We start from the raw sequence: 27185 nt of genomic DNA, 5'->3' as shown, positions 1-27185 counted from the left end.
TTTTTACTTTCCTACCAGATTGTGATTCATTCTCTGAGGGCAGCCATTCTTGCACCCAATCCCCAGGAAGGAGCCCAGAAGCACGTGCCAAGCTGGTCCCTCCAACACTGGCTAGAGGAATCAATGGATGGAGTAAATAACTAATTTACAATAAAAATTTAAACACTGCACTTACTTCCCATCATCCAGCCTACACATTTTAGAGCCTCCTGCCTTGCCTTAGTGTACCCACTTCCAACACACTCCACCTGTCTTCTGCCCTCTCCCTCTTACTGTTTATTATTCCCTGAATGTGCACGCCCCGCCTGGCTGTCTCCCTCACACACTGAAAATGAAGTCCCTCTGGATGCTGCCCAGTGACAGACCCTCCTCCCCTCTGTGTGCTCTGGACTTCCTACACTGATACTTGAAAGTTATTTCTGAGAGACTTTAAATTTCCACTCAAGATTCCAACAAGTCAGAGTTTTCTGGGCAAAGCATGGATGCCAAGGAAGATACCCCAGTTTCATGGCTGACAAGCTTTATTGACGACTTATTTTAACTCTAGCTGAAGAAGACCATGAAACTAACCACCCCGTTTAAAATTGAAAACACACTCTCCTTGCTCCCAGCCCTCCCAATCTTCTTCAATCTGTTCTGTTTCTATATCACTCATCTCCTTCTAATAGCTTATGATTTACATATTTAATCTGTTTACTGTTCATGTCCCTGAACTAAAACATGAGCTCCACAAGGGCAGAGATTTTTAAAATTGTGGTGAAATACACACAATATGAAATTTACTATTTTAACCATTTTTAAGTGTACAATTCAGTGGCATTGAGTACATTCACACTGTTGTGCAACCATCACCACTATCCGTCTCCAGAACTCTTCATCTTCTCAAACTGAAGCTTTGTACCCGGTAAACACTAACTACCCACTTCCCCTTTTTGCCAGCCCCTGGCAACCACTCTTCTACTTTCTCTATGAATTTGACTGGTCTAGGTACCTCATATAAGCAGAACCATATATTTGTCTTTTTGTAACTGGGTTATTTCACTTAACATAATGTCATCAAGATTCAGCCATGTTATAGCATATGTCATAATTTCCTTCCTTCTGAAGACTTAATAATAGTCCATGTGTGGTAAATGCATATAGGCTACATCTTATTTATCTATTCACCTGTTGATGGGTACTTGCATTGCTTCTACCTTTTGGTTAATGCTGCTATGAACATGAGTCTACAAATATCTCTTCAAGATCCTGCTTTCCATTCCTTTGGGTATATTTCCAGAAATTGAATCATTGGATCATATGGTAATTATATTTTTAATTTTCTGAGGATCTACCATACTGTTTCCCATAGTAACTGTGCCATTTTACATTCCCACCAACAGTGCACAAGCGTTTCAATTTCTCCACATCCTTGTCAACACTTGTTACTTTCTGAAATGGCAGGGATTTCTGTCTATTCTATTTGCTGGTGTATGCTGAGCATGAAGAACAGGGCTTGACACGAAGTCAGCACCTGATAAGTATTCATAGAATTCAACTGTAGAACTGGTGTTGACAAGTGGCCCAGGATGGCCGGGGTTTGAACCTTGGCTTACACACTCAGACACTCCACATGGACACATTATTTGGCCTCCCTGAAGTTCAGGTTGTCATTCATCTGCAACAGCACCTATCTTGAAGGGTGTTGTCAAAGCCCAATAAGATGAGAGATGTAAAGCTCCCTGCCCACTGTGTCTGATACAGGACTCTCTTGCACATTTCCTTCCTTCGACACTGATTCTCTTGAACAGCACATTAAGCTGACTTGGAAAAAGACTATCAGTAATCAAGTTTGGTTAGAGAGAAGTCATTGTCTTTTTTGGTTAAGTTTCATTTGATCACCTCTTGATTTGCGAATCTAAGAGAAATCCCATCGACCCACAACCTCCTACACTGCCTTTTTTCTTCTTCGTAGCACATATCATTACTTGAAAGTATATGCAATGTCTATTATTTTTATCTGTTTATCCATTTTCTCTACCGGAACACAAGCTTCAGGTAGGAAAGGTCTTTGTTTTTCTTGACTACTGCCATATCTACAAGGCCCAGAACAATGCCTGCAACATAAAAAGTCTCAAGAAATATTTGTTAAATGAAGAATTCATTTAAACAGTTACTAATCACCTGTACAGGTATAGGCACTATGCTTACTACTGGGCATCCTATATAAATAAAATACAATTCCTGCCCTCAAGGATCTCACAGTTTAATTAAAAGATGATTATAAACAAATTATTAAATATAGTTTGAGATGCACAGTAAAGGAGCAGGTAAAAAATTATACAAAGAAAAAAGGTATTAAGTCTATCTGGAGGATGTTGTCAAAGAAGGCTTTCATAGGAAAGTGTCCCTTATGAATATTTTGAAGATTAACTAGGGTTGTTTCAGTAGGAAAAGAAGGAAAGGGCATTGTCAATTTAAGTGATAGTTAAGGTCACAAAGACAAGACACATAAGGCTTTATTGTGGAAACAACAAGTAATTTTGTGTAACTAGATATAAAGCTAAAGGGACAGTGTGATGGAACAGGAGCCCAGAGCCCAGAGGGGGCATAAATCATGGAGGCTTATTCAAGCATCATGCTTAGACTTGATGCTATAGATGATCAGAGCCACCAAAAGGCAACACACAAATAGATATTTATTTTAAGGAATCTATATGGCCCTGGTATGGCTGGAGGCCAGTTGGGAACCCCAGAGCTTCCTGGAGGACACCCACCATGGGGATTGGACCAAGCATTCCATTTTCATTCTCTGGGGGCTACAATGGGCTGCTAGACTGGCAGCTGGGTGCTGGACTCAAATTTGAGTCTTCTCATCTTCAAACTCTTCATCTTCTCAAACTGAAACAGCAAATTCTGAGAGTCTGAATCTCTGTTCTAACACTTTAAAGAACATTTTTTCAGGGTCCTAGTCACTGGGGTTTTAGAACGGCTGCTTGAGTTAGGGTAGTTATATAGAATGTGGAATAAATAGCCATTGGACCTTTGGCTTTAACATTACACATTTCAAATTCTGTTTTATCTATAGAACTAACCTGGCCTATACTTGTGTTGACCCACTAGTAAAAAAGAGAATGTCTATTAAGCTTGGGCCAATTTATACTCTTTGAATGAATGTGTTCTGTATGGTGGGAGGAGAAAGATTTGGCTATACATTGCTACATCCCATGTTGCCTATGGACAAGAGTGTTCCTGACTGTATTCCTTTCCTAGGGCTACCATAACAAAGCACCATACATTGAGCAGCTTAAAACAGAATCATATTCTCTCACAATTCTGGAGGCTAGAGGTGTAAAATTGAGGTGTCAGCAGGGACATGTTCCCTCCTAAACCTGCGGGTGAGTGTCCTTCCTTGCTGCTCTCCTAGCTACTGGTGATTCACTGGCAATTTCTGGCATTCTTTGGCTTGTAACTGCATTAATGCCAGTCTCTGCCTTAGTTGTCACGTGGCATTCTCCTCATGTGTCTCTGTCTTCACAAAGACACCTTCTTATAAAGACATAATTTATATTGAAGTCAGAAGGCACTATCAGTGGACCAGGAAATGGGCCCTCACTAAACACTGAATCTGCTGGTATCTTGATCTCAGACTTCCCAGCCTCCAGAACTACGAAAAATAAATATCTGTTGTTTATAAGCCATCTAGTTTATGGTATTTTGTTATAGCAGCTCAAACAGGCTAAGACATGAACTCACTCTGCTGTGAGGGAGAACCTGTCCCAGGTCTCTCTCGTGGCTTCTGGTGGTTGGCTGGCAATCTTTGGCATCCCTTGGATTGGAGTTACATCTCCCCACCTCTGTCTTTATGTTCAAGACGTTCTCCCTGTGTACAAATTTCCCCTTCCTATAAAGGCACCAGTTATCTTGGTTTGGGACCCACCCTACTCCAGTACGACTTCATCTAAACTAATTGTATCTACAACGACCTTATTGCCAAATAACGTCACATTCTGAGGAAATGGGGATTAGGACTTCCACACATCTTTTGAGGGGAAGATATCACTCAACCTATAGCGATACCTCTTCTTTTGGCTGTTCAGTTGCAGTATTTAATCCAGTGCGATGAATGTGACAGTAAGTGTCCCAATGTGAATTAAGTCACCAGGCCAGCTCTGCCTACAAAAGCACATAGTAGCACCATGGTTAGTTACCTCACACCAACACACCAAACAGCTTCACTTTCAAGATGATTGGAGAAGAGGTTGAGTGGGGTTTCATCAAACTTGTGGTCATTCTGACTAAAAGCTGGAATGGGAACTTTTCATTGTCACTTAAGACATAATGGCATTGTTGAACTTTAATGGCACAGCAAATAGAATATCAGTTTATGGGGCACACTCAGGTGCTTCTGTGCTGTCATCTCATTTGAGGCTTTTCAAAGGACAGTGGTGCTTTTAATCACAGCAACACTATATAATAATTAGTAATGACAATATGTACTTTGAGTTGCCCTAGAGGGCCACAGAATCTCAGGCTGCCACCCCTGCAATTAGATTAACAGCTGGCAAAAAGCCAAATTAGGGAGAGAGGGGAGAGATCTACTATCAAATTCAATAGGCGTTTGTTTTGAATTAAGCATTCAACCTCCTGGTGGGGAAATCTGCTCTGATTGTACCCTGCCATTTATATACGTAAAATACGTTAAAAGAAAAATACATATTCTGTACCCTGTTAGCCATTAACAGTTTTCAGAGTTCTTTCTCATTAGGCTATTTCTAATGGGACCCATGAGACTCAAGTTCATGATTGAGGGAACTGCCCCTATGCCAGAGAAGGTCCTTGAGAACAACCAGGAAGACACAGTTTGTATGCCCCTTATTTATTTTATTTCGTTCAAGCAAACAGTTGGCAAGAGCAGACATTTCCTATTGCCTGGGCACTGTTTAATCACTGTTTAAATATTTGCCATCCTGTCTTTGTTTTGGTTAGAATTGCTGAGTTAATGTAATACAGATTTGTACCCTCTGCTGAGTGAAATATAGATTTCGTCTTCTGAACTAGGGCTATGTTCACTGGAAATAGTTTTCTCACTCCCCACCCCTACTGCTTGTCTTTCATTTTATGCATTATATTAATCCTTTTCATAGCTTCTCAAATGCCTACAGGTTACCGACAAATTGCCCCCAGGCAGTTTCAACACTTTCGGTTTCAGCAAACCTGGCCTTATGTGTGACTCATTGTGAAATTTTAAGGACTCTTAAGTCAATCTCTGAGTACCAACTTAGAAAAATATCCGTCCTAGGCAAGAACCTCATCATCTGATGGACATTCTGAGGTTAAGGTAAAATGAGTTTCTGGCCTCAGGCCAGTTTCTGACCGGCAGCGGGTTTGTACCAAGGACCCCTTCTGTTAACGAAACTCTGCAAGGTGGAGCTGGATCCGGGTTAACTTGGCTTCTGTGTAACCTGATTTCCCCCAGGCCTCACAGCCTGGGTATACTTAAACAGTCACCTTAACAGTCATAACTCAGATTTCACTGCCTCTCACTCCCACCTGTTGATAGAGAGCCTATGGCTCCATATTTTGCAGAATTTTTATAAAAGTGCATTTCAATTTTAACAGACTCTCAATGTCACACTTCACAAATCGAATGGGATCTGAACAGGAAAGAACTATGAGTATGTGGCAGCATTCTCACTCTTTCTCCTCCTCTCTGATAACCATGATTCAGTTCTCTAGCAAGGCTGTCATTTCCGGCTCCTTCTCCCCTCGGAACAAGCACCCTCTCACTCCCACACTCCTCAGTCCTCAGCAGTAGGTTCTTCTGCAAGAACTTGCAGACTGGCCAGATGGTCAGCTCTCAATCCCAATTGGACTCTACCTTAGGGCTCCAGCAGACCTGAAATAGCTGCTCACTTCTCTGGAAAAAAATTTTGTTGAAATTAAAAGGTCTGAGGCCTGTTATTCCAATAATTGCAGACTAGGTAATTACTACCAAACCATCTACAAAAGCAAACTAGAAAAACTGGATAAAATATTAAAAATATGTTCGATGAAACAAGAAAGTGAACACAATAGTGAATAATCATCATGACAGAACCCAACAGAAGACATGAGATAGAAAACGAATGAGAAGAACCCTACCAAAGCCCTAACTTACTGACATGAAAGTTTCCAGGCCATGTCATAGGAATGAGAAACTCCAGTGCAGCTCAACGATTCCCTACAACGAAGAAATGAAGCAAGGGTTTGGAAAGACCAACATGGCTAAAGTTGGCAGGACAGAGAGGGGACAAAGAGTTGCAGGGAAAGAGAATCAGACATCTGTAGATGGTCCCCCTGAATATTCAACAGAGTACTAATCAGTGCACACAGCTGAGGAAGCTAGCAGAGACCAGGGGAAGAACCATCTAAAAGAATTACAAAGAACAGCAACTGGAGCTCACATGAGGTCAGAAAAAGTGACTGTTGCGTAACTAGATTGAAGAACCTTATAATTTTACATATAATTGAGTAGAATATTCAGAAAGATGTTGCCTCAGTAGTAGAAGGTTATTAGCCCTAAGCTAAACGATGTTCTAGTCTTGCTTTCCAAATATGAAAGGTAAGCCATAAATGGATCAGTTTCTAAGTAACTTAACTGCATCTCAGAACAAAGCCCAAACATGTATAGGAATTAAAAAAAATAACCATCACAATGTCTGCCATTCAAACAAAAGTTATTGGGCATGCAAAGAAATGAGAAAACATTGAGGAGAAAAATTAGTCAAAAACAACCCAAAACTGACACAGATGTTAAAATTAACAGGCAAAGGAATTTAAAAAGATATTAAAATTGTATTCCATATATTCAAAAAGTTTAACAGAAACGGAGGAGTTATTTTTAAAGACCTAAATCAGACTCCTAGAGACAAAAACTGCACTGGAAGGGATTAATGGCAAGTAAATTCAACTAAACATTTAAGGAAGAAATAATGCCATTTGTACATAGACTCTTCCAGAAAATTAAAGAAGAGAGGAGATTTCCCAATTCATTCTGCAAGGCCAGCATTGCACTGATAACAAAACTAAACAAAAATATTTCAAGAAAAGAAAACTACAACCTAATATTCTTCATAAAACAGATGTAAAAATTCTCAATGCAATTTTAGAAAATCAGATTCAACAATATATAAAAGGGATAATACATCATGACCAAGTGAGGTTTGTCCCAGGAATGCAAAGCCGATTTAACATTCCAAAATCAATCACTGTAATTCACCATATTAACAAACTAAAAAAGAAAAACTATATATCATTTCAATACATGTATAAAAAGCATTTGACAACATGCAACCTTCATTCTGATAAAAACCCTTAGCAAACTAGAAACAGAAGAAAAGTTCCTCAAATAAACGAAGGACATCTACAAAAAATCTACAGCCAACATCCCACTTAATCGTGAGAGACTGAATTCCTTTCCCCTAAGATCAGGAACAAAACAAGGATATCTGTTCTCACCACTTTTGTTCAGCATTATACTGAAGATTCCCACCAGCACAATATGTAATGAAGTCCAAACTAAAGGCATAAAGATTGGAAATAGAGAAGTAAAAGCAAGAAAATGACAAGATCATCTGTGTGGAAAATCTGCCGGAATGTACAAAGAAGCTACTAGAATTAGTAAGTGTGCTAACTAATATAGCAAGATTACAGCATTGCAATACTAGTATACAAAATTAATTGTATTTTGTATATAAGCAATGAAAAATCCAAACATGAAATTCAAAAAACAATACAATTTACAATGACATCAAAGAATACAGAATTCTAGGAATAAATCTGACAAAAATATAAAGAAGCTATACACCAAAAATAATAAAACATTGCTAAAAAATTTAAGATGGTCTTAATAAATGAACAAACATACCTTGCTCATGAATTGGAGGATTCAATATTTTTAAGATGTCATTTTTTCTAAGTTGATGTATAGTTGCAACACAGAATCTGATAAGGAATAAATACTCAAAGTATTAAATTGGTACAAAAGTAATTGCAGTTTTTGCCAATAAAAGTAATGGTAAAAACCACAATTACTTTTGCACCAACCTAATATATAAATTCCTAAAACACAATGAAACCAATTTAAAAATGGGCAAAGGACTTATATAGACATTTATCTAAAGATATACAAATGGCAAGGATATTCAACATCACTAATCATTAGGAAAATACAAATCAAAATCATAATGAGATACTATCTCACACCCATTGTGAGGGCTATTTTAAAAAAAAAAAAAACCCAGAAAATAAAGTGTGGATGAGGACGTGAAGAAATCGGAACTCTTTGCACTATTGGTAACAATGTGAAACTGTATAGTCGCTATGGAGAAAATTATGTAGGTTCCTCAAAGAATTAAAGATAGAACTACTATATGATCCAGTAATTCCACTTCTAGGTATATACTCAAAAGAATTGAAAGCAGATATTTGTACACACATTTTCATAGCAGCATTATTCACAATGACCAAAAAGTGGAAGAACCCAAGTGTCCATGGATGTATGAATAAATAAGCAAAGTATGGTATGCCGATAATGGAATAGTATCTGGCCTTAAGAAGGAAGGGAGTTCTGATTCATGCTGCAACATAGAGGAACCTTAAGGACATTATGCTAAGTGAAATAATACAGTCACAAAAAGACAAATAGCATGTGATTCCACTTATAAGAGGTACTTAGAGCAGTCAAATTCATAGAGACAGAAAGTCGAATGGCCATTGCTAGGGGTTTGGGGGAGGGAGGAGGGCAGTTAGTGTTTCATGGGTACAGAGTTTCTGTTTGGGAAGATGAGTTCTGGAGACTGATGGTTGTACAACACTGTGAATATACTTAATGCCACTGAACTGTACACTTAAAAAGGGTTAAGATTGTAAATCTTATGTGTATTTTACCACAATAAAATTTTTTTTACAATACTAAGTTAAAAAAAAAAAAAAAAAAAGAAGACCTCTCGGCCAGGCTTCTATGCCTTATGTGTGAATAATGCCTTCGAGGAGAGGCTATTGGCCAAACACCAATCACCCACTGCCAAAACTTGATTCACCAAAAAATTGATTTTAAATTGTTTTTTCACATGTGCTGATGGTTGTTAGCATCCAGGGTAATAAACCAAGCCAGGACAGGCACCCCTGTGTTTTCACAAGTCATTTGTTCCTAGCAATTCATTCATTAAGCACACCAACATTAAGCATCTTTCTGTGTTCCAGGCATTGGACAAGGTGCTGAGGTTTCAATGGGGAATAAGGCATAATCACTGCCCTCATGGAGTGCTCCTAGTGCCTAGTGCTGGGCAGCGTGGTGAGGGTCCAGGGAGGGGGACTAGAGAGAGAGAATAAACAAACAAGCAAGCAATCTTAATATTAAAAATTATGTGGAGGACCTCGCAAGGTTTGCAAGGTTTTCTTCTTCCTCTTCCGGGGACATTGTCTGCAGGCACTCAGAATGGTCCCGCGTTTGACACACCGACATAGGCTTTCCTACAATACAACCTCTAACAAAACTAAGCTGTCTGGAACCCCTGGTAACAGAATCATTTACCTTTATACCAAGAAGGTTGGGAAAGCACCAACATCTACATGTGGTATGTGCCCAGGCAGACTTTGAGGGGTTCATGCTGTAAGACCTAAAATTCCTATGAGATTGTCCAAAACAAAGAAACATGTCAGCAGGGCCTATGGTGGTTCCATGTATGCTAAATGTGTTCATGACAGGATCAAGCATGCTTTCCTTATCGAGGAAGAGAAAATCATTGTGAAAGTGTTGAAGGCACAAGCACAGAGTCAGAAAGCTAAATAGAAAATGAAACTTATTAACAAAAATGAAAAGACTTGCAAAAAAAATTGTGTGGAGTGAATAAACAAGTGCTTCTTTGTCAAGAAGCAGCTGGAGGAGGATATTATAGGAAAAAAATAATCTGAGAAGCCACCTCCATAGAAGGTAACTCCTTGAATTGCTTAACAGAGAGGTTAAACAGCAAACTCCATGATGCTATAATGAGATGCCCCCATTTGGGAGAAAACTGTAGGTTCTCTCCTTTAGACTTAGCTCTTTTTGGAAACCCACTCCATAAGCACACTATTAAAACATGTCAGATGGAAGAGATGTAGGTGTACTTATACATACACATATATTAACATATACATATCCAAATAGGTTCTTTCAAAGAACGACAGGTTTTGCCTCCCTGAGATCACTGGAACTTAGGATTTTATCTATAGCTTTCTGTTTTCATGTTTAGGATTTATTTTGAACAGCAAGTTTTGCACCTGTACAGAAAGTTTTTAGCTGACTTCAACAACTCAATTCATCAAGTTGTTCCTGAGTGCCTGCCTGCCAGGCCGTGCTCTAGGCACGGGGACACAAGAGTGACGGTGCCTTGTTGAGACATGAGCGTCCCAGCACTCAAGGAGCCAGCAGGCTTTTGCTGAGCACCAGGGATAACAAGAGTTCCTCCCAAGGTGACTTTCCCTGGGTGGGAATATCATATCAGATGACATCTCTAGTCTCAGACCAAATTACAAACTCAAAGAAACTTGGTAGGGTGGCAGGGCAGGGCAGGCCTGTGCATGCAAAACAGGGGCCCCAGCTGACCTTCTAGGGAGGGCACACGTTTCAAAAAATTTTTTGGCCATATTGGTTCCTTCATTCATTAGTTGAGCAACAACTACATCAGTGTTTATCCCAGTGGCTATGGGTGTCGATGGCCCCAACAGGAACTCTTTCCCTTCAGAGCTAGAGTCTCAGGACAAACGAGAAACACCTTGTGTGGAGTAGGCTCCTAGCTCAGGGTCACACGGCAGTGGTGGCAGGGCTGGGATGAAAGGTCTGCTGATAAGAGTGTTCCCATCACATCCTTTGGTGGATGCACACATGCAGATCAGCATTTGGGGGCAGCCTTCCTCTCCCCTACACCTCCAGCACGTTCCAAGGCTGCATCGGGTGTGATGGCGCAGCTGGCTCTGACCTTGGCATGAGCCTAATCTAAGCAGAAGATGTCAGGAAGGAGGTACAGAGTGGCATGCTTTCCCTATTTGGTGCCTTCAAGGCTGTGCTGCCCTTGGGCTGGGCTGGCGAATGGAGAAAGCTGGTGAGACAGTGGATACGATGAAGTCACCCTGTGATCTTAAACTGGAGGGGAAATACTCCTTGTTTATGGCTTAGAGATCCCACCCCGAGGAAGAGTGCTCAGCAAACTGAGGGCAAGGCACACTCATCAAAGAATCCACTAGTTCGCAGAATCAGTCAAGCAAAGCGATTGATGCCGTCATCAAAGGAGTGATGTTATGCGCAAATTACCTAGCTTGCTACAGACACTGGCAGCTTTTCCTTGCCTCTCCAACTGCAAAAGCAAATCGCACTCTACCTCCAGAAATGAAAAGAAGCACTCCCTCTCCAGGGACAACCCCAGTAAGGCACATGGGAAAAATATAAGTCTCATCCAGTGCTCAGCTCTTTCCAAAAGTCAGACACCCCTCACGTCTTCTATCCCATGTGTGGCTATGGCCCACTGTCCACAGGAGGCATTTCTCTGCTAGAAAGGTAGAGCTCTTCCAGTCTTCCCAGTCAAACAAGAAGGCTCAGCCTTTGTGGTCCTCAAGTAGCTTGCAGGGAGCAAGAAGTCGGGAAGTGGGAAATTCCAATTCCTCTGGAGTAAGGAGATGCTGTTTCTTTACTGGGGAAAGAGAGTAAGCAGGTGCATATATAACAGCCATGCTGTTAGAAGAGAAGATGTAGGATTTGAGCACATGAGAATGTTTTATTAATTTTGTATTTTAATTAGATTTTTGGGTTTTTTTTTTCTCTAGTCTGTCTTCTGTGTTTTTTTTTTTCCTTTTTTTTTTCCTGCATGAACCAAGAAAGAGAATGGCATTGAGAAGGTATAAAAGGGTTCTTTAATACTTCCACCTCCTTGGATATACAGCAGGAGAAAGAAAGTTGGATTACTTTATACTGGGCCTTTAAAAAAAAGTCTGGTACCTTTGTATATCATGAGCTAATGTGAATGGTAATGGCGCCAGCCTCCTGGACTAAGATTCCACCAGTTTCCCCTGTGCTGCAGGCCATCCCCCACCCGCACCCCAGCTGAAACAGAACTGAAACTCAGAAAACCTAGCTATCCCTGCATTAAAAAATATATTTGCAAGCATCCAGGGATTTTATTTCCCTCCTCAAAAAATTGAGAGCCTCAACATTTATTTTGTGCAGAGGCAGAGAAAGTACCCCCATAGTCTGTGGGCTGACCCCAAAACTGAGTGTCTGTGGCTATGACTATTTGATAACTGGGCTGCTACACTTGTAAGGTTTCATTTCTTTATTTCCTTCAAAATGAAACAAAGATAAACAGTGAGAGTAGTATTTTATTGTTTGAACACCAGTTTCTCCCCTTAACAATCCTGTGTTAGTATGCTATTTTCTTGATGTGATTTTAAACCTCAGTGTGTACCCGGCCAGTTCTGTATTCCAGAAGCTACTGTCTACTGCCAAGAGCTATTAATCAAAATAAATGGGTGCTTGGGATCCTGGAAGTGGTGTGGGGACTCTGCTTCTCTGTAGACAGACTACCCTCTTCTGCCCCAGAGTGGGGGAAGCAGGAGGACGATAGTGGTCAGGGAGGCACTGTGGCATTCTGAATCCCTGGTGACACAAGAGGGTGTCAACACAGCCTGTGGATAACAGTAGAAGGGCCTAAAATGTACTTACACCACCCTAAGACTGGACAAACTCTGGGGATACTTCCAGTTCATCTCCCACAATTTCTAGAGGCATCTGCACGCCTGTCAGCTTGGGCCAAGTGCACAGTAACACCATCTTTGTCAAAGCTAATTCCTGGCACCTACCCAATAAGCCCAGGCTGCTTTCATTTCTACTCTGTATTCTTTTATGACATTTGAAAGACAAAGAAAAGAAAGTGGTCTTAGAAGGTAAAAAGGTTACTTGAGTTCACAGACTTGATATTTTAGGAAGAGGCTAAACTAAATTATTCCAAAGTCTTACATTTAATTTGTGCCATCAGTGACCAAACATTTTCAAGAGTTAGTGGGTATAAAGGACTGAAAAGGATGATAAAGTTACTATCAACATTCAGGCCACAGAAAGGCAGAGGAGGGAGAGAACAGTTAGAAACATATTAAACCAAAATCTAGTCCAGCCATCCCTCTAGCCCTTTTATTTTGTACCTGGGGTAGGGGGTGGGGAGAGTTGATGTTAGCTTTTGGGTTTTTGCTTGCAGCAAGCATATTTCATTTTGAGCCGGTTGTGCCAGTTAGTGACATAATGTCCACATGGTAATATGATACGGTAAGCACAAATGCAGTGCACAAACCAGACTGTGGCCTGGGAAAGACAAGCTCTGTCCATATATCAACGGGAATGGCTCGGAACTCAGGGAGTGAGTATTTTGAAGCAATCGCACATGAATTCACCTTCAGGAGATTAGAGGCTGATGTCACCAGGAGAGTGAAGTCATCAGAAATGACCTAAACTGATGGGACCTTGCCAGAACAAAGCTGCGCTGTGCAGACACACAGCTTAACTCCTTCTGGGTTGAAGATTTCTCCGAGGCTGCTTTTTTTTTTTTTTTTTTTTTTTTTTTTTTTTTTGTGAACACGAAGAGTTTCTAACAGACGACAACAAAGCCGATATGACTCCCACACTCCTAGGCATCAGCTGGTGTTACTTGATGAAAGACGCCCAAAAATAAGTAAGTTCCACTAACCAGATGTCCTAAGCCCTCACCTTTTCATCCAAGAGTTCTACCCTGTCTCTATAGATTCTCAGGGGAATAGCACTAGTAGGCCTTTCATAACAGCAATTGAATTGAAGTGAATGGAATTAAGCTAGCAATGGCAGATCCCCCAGAATGGCAACAGTTGGGCCCACAGAATGGTGGTGGAACAGCACTACAGAAGACAGCCCATTTGAAAAGTGGCTGGTTGCCTGAGTCTACCTGTGATTCTCAGTGGAACACTCCATGTGCCAGGAAGCAGTAAGATGCTGGCTGTCTCTCCCCTAGTCAAGCTGCTTAGCAGTGAAGAACCATCCTCTTCTCCTTGTTACCATAATTCCTGAGAACCATTACCACTTGCTTATTTCATCCTCTCTAATGTCAACCCTTGGCTACTACAGATGCCATAAGGTCAGTCACACCTTGCTTAGGCCAAGGAATACAACATAACTTTAAAAGTTAATCATGCATGGAAAATACCTTCAGATTCATGCGTCCCCTTATGGGCAGTGGCCGCATTAACATTGCATCATAAAAACAAGCTAGATAAGATCATACTAGAGGTGGTCTTAGGGGCAGGGAGCTGGACCCGGCCTCTCTTCTGGGATGAACCTAGCATCTGGTGTGTAGAATCCGTAGTCAAGTGGGATAATGTAAATAAAAGCACCTTCCAAGCTGCAAAGTATTCACTGAAGAATATTTTGATTTCATGATGGTCCTTCACAAAGCAAGGATAAAGGACCAACAACAATAGGTATGACCTTAATATAGGCCAAATGGGAAGATGGCTGCCGACATGAGGTAGTGGGAGGTACACAGAAGAGGTCTCCTGCCCCTAAACCTTCCTCCTGATGCCTGTTGTGTACCTACAAATCCACCTCTAACAACTTGCTTGAGGTCAGTGCTTTTCAAATTGTTCTCATCACAACCTTTACAGTACTCTTCAGTACTCTCTCATACACGTACAATTGAAATAAAAGTTTTTGCAGAAGCAATACTTTCCCTACTGCCTAAGATGTGCTCTGACACTTCCTAATATATTTCATATGACTTCATTTTTTACTACTGGCTTGACCCATTAATTTAACAACTACTAATGGGTCAAGATTCACAATTTGAAAAACACTGAGAGTTAATTCCACATAGGAACAGAGCAGAAAAAAATATAAATTAGGGTTTTCACCATAGGGAATCGAGTCCTGAGAGGGGAAAAAACCCACGATGCTTTAAGGCTAGAAAGCAGAAGGCTGGAGAGAGCAAAAATCAGCTTCTACTACTTCATGAATCACTTTGGGCCGCCACTGGAGACCCTCATCAGAGTGTACCCATCTTCTCACTACATAACTCCTCCTCTATTCATCCACTCCCAAACTCATACACAATCACAGAAAGATAATCCATCCCCGCCCCTCTGCCCAGATAGAATCTAACAGAAATCAGTGTGCATTCTTACACTGAGACCAGAGAACCAAAGAGCAAAGGGACAATGACCAATAAGTGAACTGAAACCATCATGAATACTGAGACTGAAGTGTGCTTTTGCGGGATAGGAATCAAACCACATTGAGGTGAGTGCGCTCTTGCATCTACTTACACATGAAATGGGAAAATTAGCTCCACTTTATCACATTAAAGTATCTACGTCAGGTTTGGAAGCTATGGTTGGCTTTCAGTGCCACTGAAGCACCACGAGATTTAGGCTGACTTGGGCTACCCTATCTTGGGCTACATGATGAACTACTGTGACCAAACCCGTCCAGACACTGGGTGGATTTTTTTAAATATAGTAAATATTTACTGAGCTCTTACTAAGCTGTGCACTATAAAAAAATCTGTCAAGCTTTTTACTTGATTGTATAGTCCAAGTATTTGATTGAACTCACAGAATTCAGAGTTACGGTTATGCTTATTATCATAACCCTGAACTTGAATGGCCTTCAGACCTTGGCACATTTTGTGGGTTTTTAAAATACTGTTCAGCTTGCCACTGTCAATCCTTTGGATATACTTTTCTAAAACATCAATAACTTTCAAATGCTCAGATTAATTCTGGAATAAATACATTCTCTGCTGAGGGAGGTAATTTACTTAAAAAGGGGAAATAAAAGTGGTCAATTTCACTTTCTGTTTCCATTGAGACTAATTTTCTGTGCACCTGCCTTCAGGATTTAGAATGAGTGAGAAATTTACCTGTATTTTTAATGAAAATTCATGTTGTTTCCTTTTTTGAAAGTAGCACACCAAAAGAGATAGCATGCTAGTGTGGGCCTGTTCCTAATATTTGTAAGATGCAGGCAAGAACACACGCAGGGACCAGGACTGGGCAGCCCTGTGGTTTCTTACCGAGGTCGAGGAACACTGATTACATGCATGTGAACACTTCAGCCAGTATATGCAAGGTCTGTCTTCTTTCCCATCCCACCCTCATGAGACACAGGTATGTGTACACCACAGTAGGCACAGGGCCAGGAGAGTCTAGGTGCTGATCCTAAGCATAGTCGAGAGTGGGTTGTCAGGGTAGGCATGGGGGATAATCACAGGTGAGCCAGAATAGATGTGGAGTCCAGGGAAGAAGCAGCTTTAGCTGCCTCAAACCTAAAGGGGGTGGGGAGGTAGGAGGAGCGAGTACTGTACTAGTATTAATCCATTCATATCAATGCATTCAATGTGTCCTATTGCGTATGAGACACCCACAACCACTTAACAAAACCCATTGTTACACCAACAAAACAAACATGAATGCATGCCCTGCCCTAATCTAGAACCCAAGTTGTAGCATTTCACTCATAGAAAACAAAACAAAACAAACAAACAAAAAAACAGATTTTATTTTTACTCAAGTAGCCTTTGTATTTTTTAAAAGAAAAAGCTAATATTTCTCATACGCTCGTTTTTGTATTTTTTTAACATTGCTTTCAACTAGGGACCCATTTTAACCTGAGCCTACTTTGAGCAGGTTTGTAAAGTAGTTGAACCTGATGTTCTCTTTTGCTGTTGATGTATCCAGGCCATTTGCAGGGAACAGAAAGAGAGAATGTCAGAAATGCACCCTTCCCTGGCTTAAGCAGAAAGCAGATCTTTTTCACAGGTCTATGTATGAGAAGAATGGAGAAAAGGAAGGGAGCCATTTAAGCCCATGTCTCTGGACATCAGCCTGGTATGTCTTAATAGCTTGTCTGTTACAGAGTGTCATGTAACTTGTAGGAAAGAAAACATTTCTCAAACACCTGTAAGTACATTCCATGGTACAGATGTGGCATCTTTTCCCACAAGGGACCACTGCAAAGCTAAAATCAACAATTAAGAACAGCTGCAGTCTTGCGACCAGCTGCCCTTGCTAACCCCCTTGTACAGAGGGCAAGGAGAAGGGTAATCAACACAGAAGACTGAAATTATCCTTTCCTTGCATTACTTTTCCCTCTTGTGAAATGTGTTGGAACTTCCCCCGTATGCTGAAGATGTGTTCCTAAGGCTGCACTTCTGTTTACAAAATGTCCTGCAGTGTTTCCAAGCCTTGGAGTCTGTGGTAATGTCTAACCTTCTGCTTCACAGAGCTGGGCTCGCAGCTTCAAACTGCTGCAAGAGCAGATTCAAATATGCAAGGAAATTCTATTGCTTTTGAGAAAGCTCCTTCAGGAAGCCATCAAGTGTGTCATTTGGTCACAGGCTCTAGGACCCCTCAAGAACTAAATGAATAACAGAAGACCAAAAGCCATCAATGAATCATGTGTGTGGCAAATCCTTTCAAAGGATTGACCTGCCCATGAATCAGAAAAGAAAGAAGAGCCCTAGCTGAGTGACTGGAAAACTAACATGACGAGTAATAACTCATAGGTATCACGGGAGAGGAAACTGGGAAGAAAAAGGATTTCATGGTGGTTGGAGGAAGACTAATGCCATAAAATCCTCTGAAAAAAATAATAATCATCTGAAGAAACTTCCTAATACTGATGACTTTTGTGTGTGTGTTAAGGACTATCTCCCCAAGAGAAATGGCAGGAAAGTCATCAACTAAATCACTTCTAATGAAGAAAGAGAAAAATCAGAAAATAGATTATTCAGACATGCCCCTCCTCTCCCAAGCCTTTCAGGCAGTAAAGTGGGGAGTTCAGTGAGATGATCTCATGAGCTCTTCCATCTCTTAATCTTGTTCAGAGTGAGAACCTGTTTCTGGCTGTATTCCTCCCACTCCTTTTTCCTGTGGTCCTGCTGCTAATGGAGGCGTCCAACCCACAAACCTGGGATGCAGTAAATTTTCATCAACCTTCTCCATTTCACTTTTAAACAAGTTAGGTCACCTTATCAGCATAAATTGTGATTTAGAGAGATGACAGAGGAATAAATCAGGTTTGCAGGCCCGGCTGCTATGGCCGTTACATGGATGTTTGTCCCTGGGCCAAATTCAGAACTTAGCTTTGGTGCCTTCTTGTGTTTGCCCTTTCTAGGACTTGATAGGTGTGCAATATAAAAATAAAACTAGCAACAAAAAGTTGATTCTCAGATATCTGATATCTTGCCTTACATGCCTAGGTTGCTTGTTTTCAAAACATGAGCACACTGATCTGTGAATCTGTCAACAAGTCATAGGTCAGGGATCCTGACCTGAATTTGTTTTGCTATGTCACTACACACCAAATGTTTGATTCAGATGTTTTCAGACCTGAAAATCAACCTATTTGAAAAGTTTTTGTTTAAACTTTTAAGAAAACTATTCATAGCACCTACTCAAGAAAAGACAATAGAATTTAAAACGAAAATAATTCATAGTGCATTCAGTTTTAATATTATGGACTTTGGGTTCATCCAATATCCCTTCTTTAACCCTTCTCTTCTGACTCACCATATTTCACTCCCTTCCTAAAATCATTCATGTCAACTGGTGTCAACCAAGTGGGATTCTTACATTTCACAAAAGTGAGAGGCATCCCAATGCTCTCTTTAATTTCTTTTTCTTTTTTTTTTCTTTTCTTTTTTTTTTTGAGACAGAGTCTTGCCCTGTCGGCCAGGCTGGGGTACAGTGGCATGATCTCAGCTCACTGCAACCTCTGTCTCCCAGGCTCAAACGATTTTCCTGCCTCAGCCTCCCGAGTAGCTGGGATTACAGGTGTGTGCCACCATGCCCGGCTAATTTTTGTATTTTTAGTAGAGATGCGGTTTCACCATGTTGGCCAGGCTGGTCTCAAACTCCTGACCTCAGGTAATCTGCCTACCTCAGCCTCCCAAAGTGCTGGGATTACAGGTGTGAGGCACCGTGCCCGGCCTCTTTAATTTCTAGCAAAAGCAAACTAAGCTGCCATTAGAATGTGCCTTGCAAATATCCAGCTACAGGGAATGTAATTGACCAAGGTCTTCAGCTGCTGCACTCTGAGATCCACCATCACATTTGTACCACATCCGTACTGGCTGCTCCCAGCCACAGGCTGCTCCTAGCCAATGACTGGATGTGGTGGGCAAGCCTGTTCCTGGGACACAAGGGACTCCTCTGACAGCCAACTTTGGTTCACAGACTCCATAACAACCTTGCTGAAGCTTCCTTAGGCTGCACAATGGTCTAGGACACTTCCACCTAACCTTCCTTCCCTCTCTCCACTTGTGAGATAGACTTGTTCCATAGTCTAACAGCTCTCTCTGCTCCCTACCCATTTTCTCCCAGACAGGTATTTCCCCTAACAAAATCCTTGCACATTTAATCCCACCCTGATGTCTGTCTCTCAGACTAAGACAGCTTGCTTTTTCATTCTTGGCCTTTTCCAATAAAAATGGGAGGGCAGTGGTCTTAGTATGCCAATATAGGCTCCTTACATTCTGCTAGATTGGGTCACAGTTTGGAGAAAACAGATTCAAATCAGTGTAGTAGAAAACAGATATCACATCTTCTTTCTTTCAAGGCACAGATTACCCTATATACTAGTGAACAGTCTCAAGCCTGTTTGAGGGGAAGGGGAAGAGTTGATGAGCAATACTAAAAATCATCTTATTAAAAATATAAGTAAGATAATTCAATGCCCTTTATGTAGTTATATGTGACAATGTGAACTAGGGCTTATTTCCTGAAATATTTTTACAATCTTTTGTTCCAAAACTAATATGAGAATTTTCTCTTACCAGGGGATGCATTGGGCTGAAATGTCATGGAATGCTTTTCTGGGACTCTCAGCTCCATCAAACCATAAATGAGATTGGTGGTGGGGAGAATCTTCTCTGGCCTATACACTTTCCATGGGAACCATCATGGCCATCCCATAGGCTTACTAGAAGAGCTGCTGTGACCTTTATTCCTGCTTAGCCCAATCTCAGTAGACCAGGGAATAACAAGAACCATTGATTCCCCTGAGCTGCGCCAATGTGGTTCCAGCTGTAACAGCAAAAGCCCTGGAACACTGCTCATTTGATAAGAAAAGAAGGTACCACTTCCTTTCTTCTTCCTTCATCCCTACTAGTTTTAGAAAAATTAGGGACTGAGCCAGACCTTGCTAGTTGCCTGTCCATTCTCCTCTTTTCAAAAAATCTCAGCTTTGTGCAAAGTGACAATAGGCCCATCTAAAAATACTATATTTTCTAGTCTGCAAGCCAAGGAGAGAGGCCTCAGGAGAAACCAGCCCTTCTGACACCTTGATCTTGGACTTCTAGACTCCAGAACTGTGAGAAAATAAATTTCTGTTGGTTAAGCCATCTAGTCTGTGGTGTTTTGTTAAGGCACCCCTAGCAAGCTAATGCAAGACTCATATTCAGAAGATAGAGAGAGCTTTATAAAACAATATCAAAAAGACAGTCAATACAATGAGAACTGTACAAAAAAAATTACAGAAAGCACTTCACAAAAGAGGATATCCAAATAACCAATAAACATATGAAATGAAAAGTACCTCAACTTTAGGTGATTCATTAGTTATTAGGGAAATAAAAATTAAAAACATTATATGATACTATCACATACTCATCGGAATGGCCAAAATTGAAGGGATGGATAATACCAAGTGTTGCCAAGGATATGGAACAACTGAAATTTTGTACACTACTAGTGGAATGATAAATTGATAAAAAATACTCTGGGAAATTGTTTTGCAGGAGCATAGCTAAATATAAACACAATCTACAATCCAGGGATTCTTCATATAGGTATATATCCACAGAAATGTGAACATATGTTCACCAAAAGATGTGTACTAGAATAGTCATTGTAGCATAATTTATAATTACTAAAACCCGCAAGCTACCTGAATGCCCAACAATACTGGAATGGATTTTTTAAAATTTATATTTATACATTAGAATATAGCAGTGAGAATAAATGTTCTATAATTCTATGAAATAATATGGGTGATTCTCACGAACATTATGTTAAACAAAAAAAGTCAGACACAAAAGAGTATCTGCTATATGACTCCATAAAGTTCAAAATCAGGCAAAATTAATCTATGCCATTCTTTGGGGTATATAAGAGGTATTTCAAGGGAATAAGGATTCTGAAGTGCTGGAAATGTTCTAGTGTGTCTCCTGGGTGCCAGTTACATTGGTATGTTCACTTTGTAAAAATTAATCAAGCTACATACTTGTGATTTGTGAACTTTTCTATATGTATATGTCACTATAAAATTTTTATGAAAATGAGAGAACCAACTCAGTAGGCTTGCACTTTTTTCTTTACATTTTCCCCTTTTCATTCCTGGAACACAGATGTGATGCCTAAAGAAGAACCATGAGATGACAAACATGAAAACAAAAACTACATGCTAAGTTTGCTAGGTAGAAAAACAGAGGTATCCTAGGGGGACATTGAGTGCATTATAAAGCTCTGAACTGCCTACCACAGTCAGCCTTCTTGTTCCACACGAAAAAAAACTTAAAACCCTAACTTGTTTAGGCCACCATCTAGTCAAGTTTTGTTATTCACAGCTAAATGCAATGCTAACTGACAAACCAACTCCTCAACAGCTTCCTAAAAAATGAAATAGATTAAGAAAATACATGTTTCATGCGATGACCAAGAATGCATGACCAAGAAAGGTGATCAGGGATGATCTTGACCAAGGTTAACCCTGCCTCATCCTTCCCAGTTGATATAATTGTACCTAGATGTGACTCTGAGTTAGGTTTCAGGCAAAGGAATTTAAGCTCACAGGGATACACTCTCTGGAAGTCTTTAATATGGGACTGAAACAGGCAAAGAATTCAGACATCAGTATTATCCTGGAAATGCATATGAATACTACAAAGAAATAAGTCATTGTTTATGTTAGTCTTATTACATATATGATTCAACTACTGTAACATAAATCCAAATTAGCAATGGCTTATTTTAAGGTAGCCTCTCAGTGTTAGGGTCCCTCAGTTTTAGAGACCTAAGCTCCAGTTATATTGTTGCTCTACCATCCCTAGGACATTGCTCTCATCACATGGTTCAAGACTGATCACCATTACTACTCTGCATTCCAAGCAGCAGAGTAGAGAAAAGAGGGCAAGGAAGACGTTTCTCTCCCTTTTAAGGCACAACCAGGAGTGGCATTGTCACTTCTGAGCACATCCAATTGGCCAGGCCTTGGTCAAGAACAAGGGAAGGGTAGGTAATGTAATAGGTAGCTGAGGGGCCATGATATCACTTAAAAATTCTGCTGCTATGAAAGAAAAGGAAAAAAATGGATATGGAAGAGGTAGGGACTAGCAACCCACTACATGGGATAATATACTCTACTGTGATTTCATCTATTGAGAATCTACACACCAATAAGAACAAGAAGCAAATTTTTTATATCCTCAAAGCAAGTTTCTGAAAGGAAGAATGATTTGGAGAATGACTTAATTTTTTTACAAAAAATTTAATCTAACTCTTGTCTCACCACGTTCTTCTATTCCCTGAGAATTCTGTTCAAAGTTCATCTTTCCTGTTAAGCTCCCCAGATGAACTACACCTGGCTCCAATTGTTCTGATCACTTCCGCAATTTCACCAGCAGCACGTATCTGTCTGTGTGTAGCACTAAGTGATTATGCATGTGTGCACATCTTTTACTGAGGCTATATGTATTTTTCTATGAAGAGGTGGAAATCATATGACTTTTGAAATCTGGCAGACATTGATTCAAATCCCAACTCTGTAGCTAAGTGGCTACATGCCCTTGCTACACCCCTCCCCACACCCCTCCCCACTGATATCTTTGGTCTCAAAAGAGGGGTCTGCTCTAGTTCACCCCATCTCTTCACCCCATCCCTCCCAATTATTCTAACAGTTATCCCCCTTATGCCTTCAATCTGTCTTTCTACACTAACTTCTTTCCCTCATTATAAACCAGATCACATTTCTTTAATTTTTTCAAAACTCTCCCTCATCTTTATTTCCCATACTAGCTTAGCTCTTCTTTCTGTCATTCCACACTATAACTTCTTAAAAGTGTGTATCCCCTTCCTCGCTGTGGGTCACCCCTCCCCTGACTTCTTATTACAAAATCAGTCTGTTACAAAAAGTCCTGACCACTTCCAAAAGCCAGTCCACCCATCAATTTTCTGCAGTCTAAGACATAGTTGACTATTCCTTCCTTTACAATTGTTCCCCCCAACCTTAGCTTTCACAACCTTATCTTCTCATATCTCTTCCCTGTCTCTCCAGGCTTCCCATCTGAGGCCCCTTCATGAATTCCTCTTTCTCTCCTACCTATCAAAGGTTGGTTTGCTCAGGAACAACCTTTGGCCTTCTTCTCTTCTCTCTCTCCACACACCCTATGAATGTTCATCCATGCCTATGGCTTCCATAAATTCCAAATCAGTCTCTCTAGTCTAAACTCTACTGAGTTCTAGACCATTCCAGTTTTCTTGGGACTGAAGGATTTCTTGGGCTGCAAGACTTTCAGTTTTAAAACTAAGAAAGTCCCAGACAAATCAGAATGAGCTGGTCACCCTAGAAACTACTGGACATTTCTATTTGAATGTCCTACAGACCCCACAAATTCAACATGTCCATCCCTGAGGTCATTGTCAATGTCTCACCCCAAGCCTACTCATCTTCATGTATTCACTGTCCCGGTGAATGGTGCCATTGTCCAGTCTACAACAGAAACAAAAACCCAGGAGGCATCCTGAACACGGACCACTCTCTCAATCACCATGTCTGCTAGTCACAAAAACCTGAGAAGAACTGAAATGTGTCTTCACTGCCTCACCTAATTCAGGACTTCCTCATCTCTTGCTTGAACTATCATTACTACATCCTATCCTCCCTGCCCCTAGTCTTGTCCCTCCAATTTACATAGGCATCAGAGTGATTTTTCTAGAACCAAAATCTAACCATGTTATCCTCCTGCTTTATCAAAGGCTCCCATAAAGCTCAAACTCCTTGCATTGGACTCATACAAGTCCTGCAAGATCTATCTCCTGCCTGTGACTCCAAAAATCCTCTTTCTCCTTTCACCAGCTACTGAACTCCTGGAACTCCTGAGAAATAAAATGCTCCTTCACAGTCCTGTTACTTTGCTCATGTTGTCTTCTCTACTTGAAATGTCCCTCTTGCTGCCTGATAAGCTCTTATGGATCCTTCAAGGCTCAGTTCAAGTGTCTCCTTCTCTAAGAAGCCTTCCCTGTATCTATAATATACCTCTATCATGCATCTCCCTTAACATATGAAAATGCAATTATAGATGTATTCACATCTGTTTTTTTCTACCAGACTGGGTATAAAACTCTTGAGGGCAGGAACCTTGTATATTCATTTTGTGTTCAAGGACAGTATTTGGAACAGTCAGAACTAAAATATATTTTTACATGACTGACTCAACTCTGGGTCTGGTTCTCCGTCCTTAAGAATGTTACCTCTATATCAGCTGTTACCCCTACCTTGAAGAGTATATTGCAGGGATTTACATACAGGAAAGTATCTATCCTTTGTCTGGAACTCGGCAGATCATCTCCTCCCTTTTATGATTAGGTGATGACCTGTATTTTCTGCATCCTTCGTGATGTCTCCAGTAGAAGCCTGATTGATACTTCTCGATGCCTAACACCAGGATTTGGAGCTGGGGACCAGTAAAAAATCCCTTTTACTCCTGGGGGAAGGCAAGAAGTCAGCTTAGGAATTAGTCAATGTTTATATTAGTATTGGTTCTCATCAATAATAGGAATCTCTACAGAGTTACTATCTGTGATGCTCCACCAGCTTCGTTCATGGAAGGATAATCTTGCTCTAAAATAATTCTCGTTGGTACACTACATACACTGCACTCATCGCCACAGAAGTGCACAATAAGAAGAGCTGAGACTAAATATTTTTAAAGGGAAGGTAAAGCCATTTCACATCCACTAGATTGACAGAAGATTTTTAAAGTCATGGCAGATGTTGGCAAAGATGTGGCACAAGGGAGATTTTCATGCACTCCTGGTGGGAGAACAACTTGGGATAACCACTTTAGGAAACAACTGAGCAATACCTAATAAAGTTGAACATGCAATTACCCTAAGCCCAAGTAATTCCACTCCTATGGAGATACCCTAAAGATACTCTCATGCATGTACCAGGAAATATGTGTGGGAAAGTTCATGACAGCATAGTTTACAGTAGTATAAAAATTAACAAGGAAAGAAGGAAGGAAGTCTCATATATTTTCAAGTAGGAGGCAGGAGCCTACCTTCTACGAAGGAAGGAAGGGAGGGAGGGAGGGAGGGAGGGAGGGGGGAGTGAGGGAGGGAGGGAGGGAGGGTTTAGAATAATAAAAATGAATCAACTATAGCTATCCATTTCAACAAGGGTGAGTCTCAAAAAATTAAAGCTTAAAGGAAAAATAACAGTGAAATTTCATTAATATAAAGTCCAAAAAGCACCCCAAAATCAAACAATACATTGTTTAGAGATCTACATGTATGGTAAAACTGCAGAGAAAAACACAAGACTAATTTGCATGAAATTTAGGATACTAGTTCAGGACAGAAGTGAAAAGAGTCAACCAGGAGGGGTACTGAAGACTTTCAAAGGTCCGAGTAATGTTCACTTTCTTAGTCTGGGTGGTCAGTATATGGCTGCTTGCTCTATTTTTGTATTATTATATTATTGCTCTCCAAACTGGACATGGACATTTACATTCTCTTTTGCATTCAAGATATACTTTAAATTTTTAAAAAATTTTTTAAAGAGAGGCTAAGTAACTTTTTCAAGGTTTTGCTAATAAGCAGCAGAGCCATGACTGGAACCCAAGCCTGTTGACCATAAAGTTCATGGTGTTTTTCCCTCACACACACACTGCCTCCCCAAATATTGCACTCACGTGTAAGTTGTAGTCCTTAATCCAAATGTTCACTAATGGATGAATGAACAAACTGTGGTGTATACATACAAAGGAATGTCATTTGGCCTTAAAGTGGATGGAAATGCTAACACATGCTACAACATGGATAAACCTTGAGGACATTATGCTAAGTAACATAAGCCAGTCACAAAAAGACAAAAACTGCATGATTCCACTTAGATGAGGTACTTAGAGTAGTCAGACTCACAGAGACAGAAAGTAGAATGGTACTTGCCAGGGGCTGAGGTTGGGAAAAACAAGAAATAAAAAATAGCAGGTGCTGCTGAGGCAGGGCTGGTGCCCAGGCGTCTGTGGGACTAACCTCTTCAGCCCATCACTCTCTAACCACATGGCAGGAGGCATAAGAACAGGAAGGGGTGTGGCATCAGGAAGAGATGAGAAACAGAATCAGCACCTGGAATGCTAGCACCAAGAAGCCAGAATTTGCCACAAAGTTGAGCTCTGAGCCTGAACACATCTCCAAGAAGGATTTAGCTCATGTAAAATTTAGTGACTCATGCCTGACAGAAACACAACAGAACATACAAACATACATAAACAGCTATATCCCAAAACACAAGCAGAAAAAGACAAAATTCAGTCATCTGGATAACTTGCCTGCATGATATCAAGCTGCCAGTCTTTGGACGACTGACTTAAGTCTTTATGTCTGACTTTTTGGCCTCAGCATGCCCAAAAGAGTTGAAGTCCAACAGCAGGCTGGCACTCTTTGTCCATTACATTAAACCTGCCACACAGTTATCTTAAGAATTCTCATGGTCAGTAGAGAACATATATGTTAATTTAACATTTGAAAATGAAATGTTGGCCAGGCGCAGTGGCTCACGCCTGTAATCCCAGCACTTTGGGAGGCCAAGGCAGGCAGATCACGAGGTCAAGAGTTTGAGACCAGCCTGACCAACATGGTGAAACCCTGTCTCTACTAAAAACACAAAAATTAGCTGGGCGTGGTGGCAAACGCCTGTAATCCCAGCTACTCAGGAGGCTGAGGCAGGAGAATTGCTTGAACTCGGGAGGTGGAGGTTGCAGTGAGCTGAGATTGCACCGCGGCACTCCACCCTGGGGGAAGGAGTGAGACTCTATCTCAAAAACAAAAAAAAAAAGAAAGAAAGAAATATCACTGAGATAGTGTTTGTAAGCACTTTTGGCTCCATGAGG

At 40.7% G+C, this 27185-nt stretch overlaps 1 long non-coding RNA gene and 1 pseudogene across 3 annotated transcripts in view; one reads left to right on the top strand and one right to left on the bottom strand.

Annotated features, from left to right (window-relative positions):
• LOC104001837 (uncharacterized) overlaps window positions 1-27185 on the bottom strand; it is a 262940-nt gene that overhangs the window by 221250 nt on the left and 14505 nt on the right. For 2 of the 3 annotated variants that reach the window (XR_008538815.2, XR_001708725.3), the window contains exon 2: window positions 4060-4155. The exons of the other annotated variant lie outside the window; for it this stretch is intronic. This is a non-coding gene — a long non-coding RNA (uncharacterized LOC104001837). The remainder of the gene's footprint in view (window positions 1-4059; window positions 4156-27185) is intronic. 3 annotated transcript variants of the gene reach the window in all.
• LOC742677 (large ribosomal subunit protein eL34-like) lies at window positions 9461-9814 on the top strand (annotated as a pseudogene).

The sequence above is a fragment of the Pan troglodytes genome, chromosome 14, assembly GCF_028858775.2.
Source record: "Pan troglodytes isolate AG18354 chromosome 14, NHGRI_mPanTro3-v2.0_pri, whole genome shotgun sequence".
NCBI classification, from domain to species: domain Eukaryota; kingdom Metazoa; phylum Chordata; class Mammalia; order Primates; family Hominidae; genus Pan; species Pan troglodytes.
The sequence above is the reverse complement of the archived record's forward strand: the minus strand, read 5'-3'. Positions and strand labels throughout refer to the sequence as shown.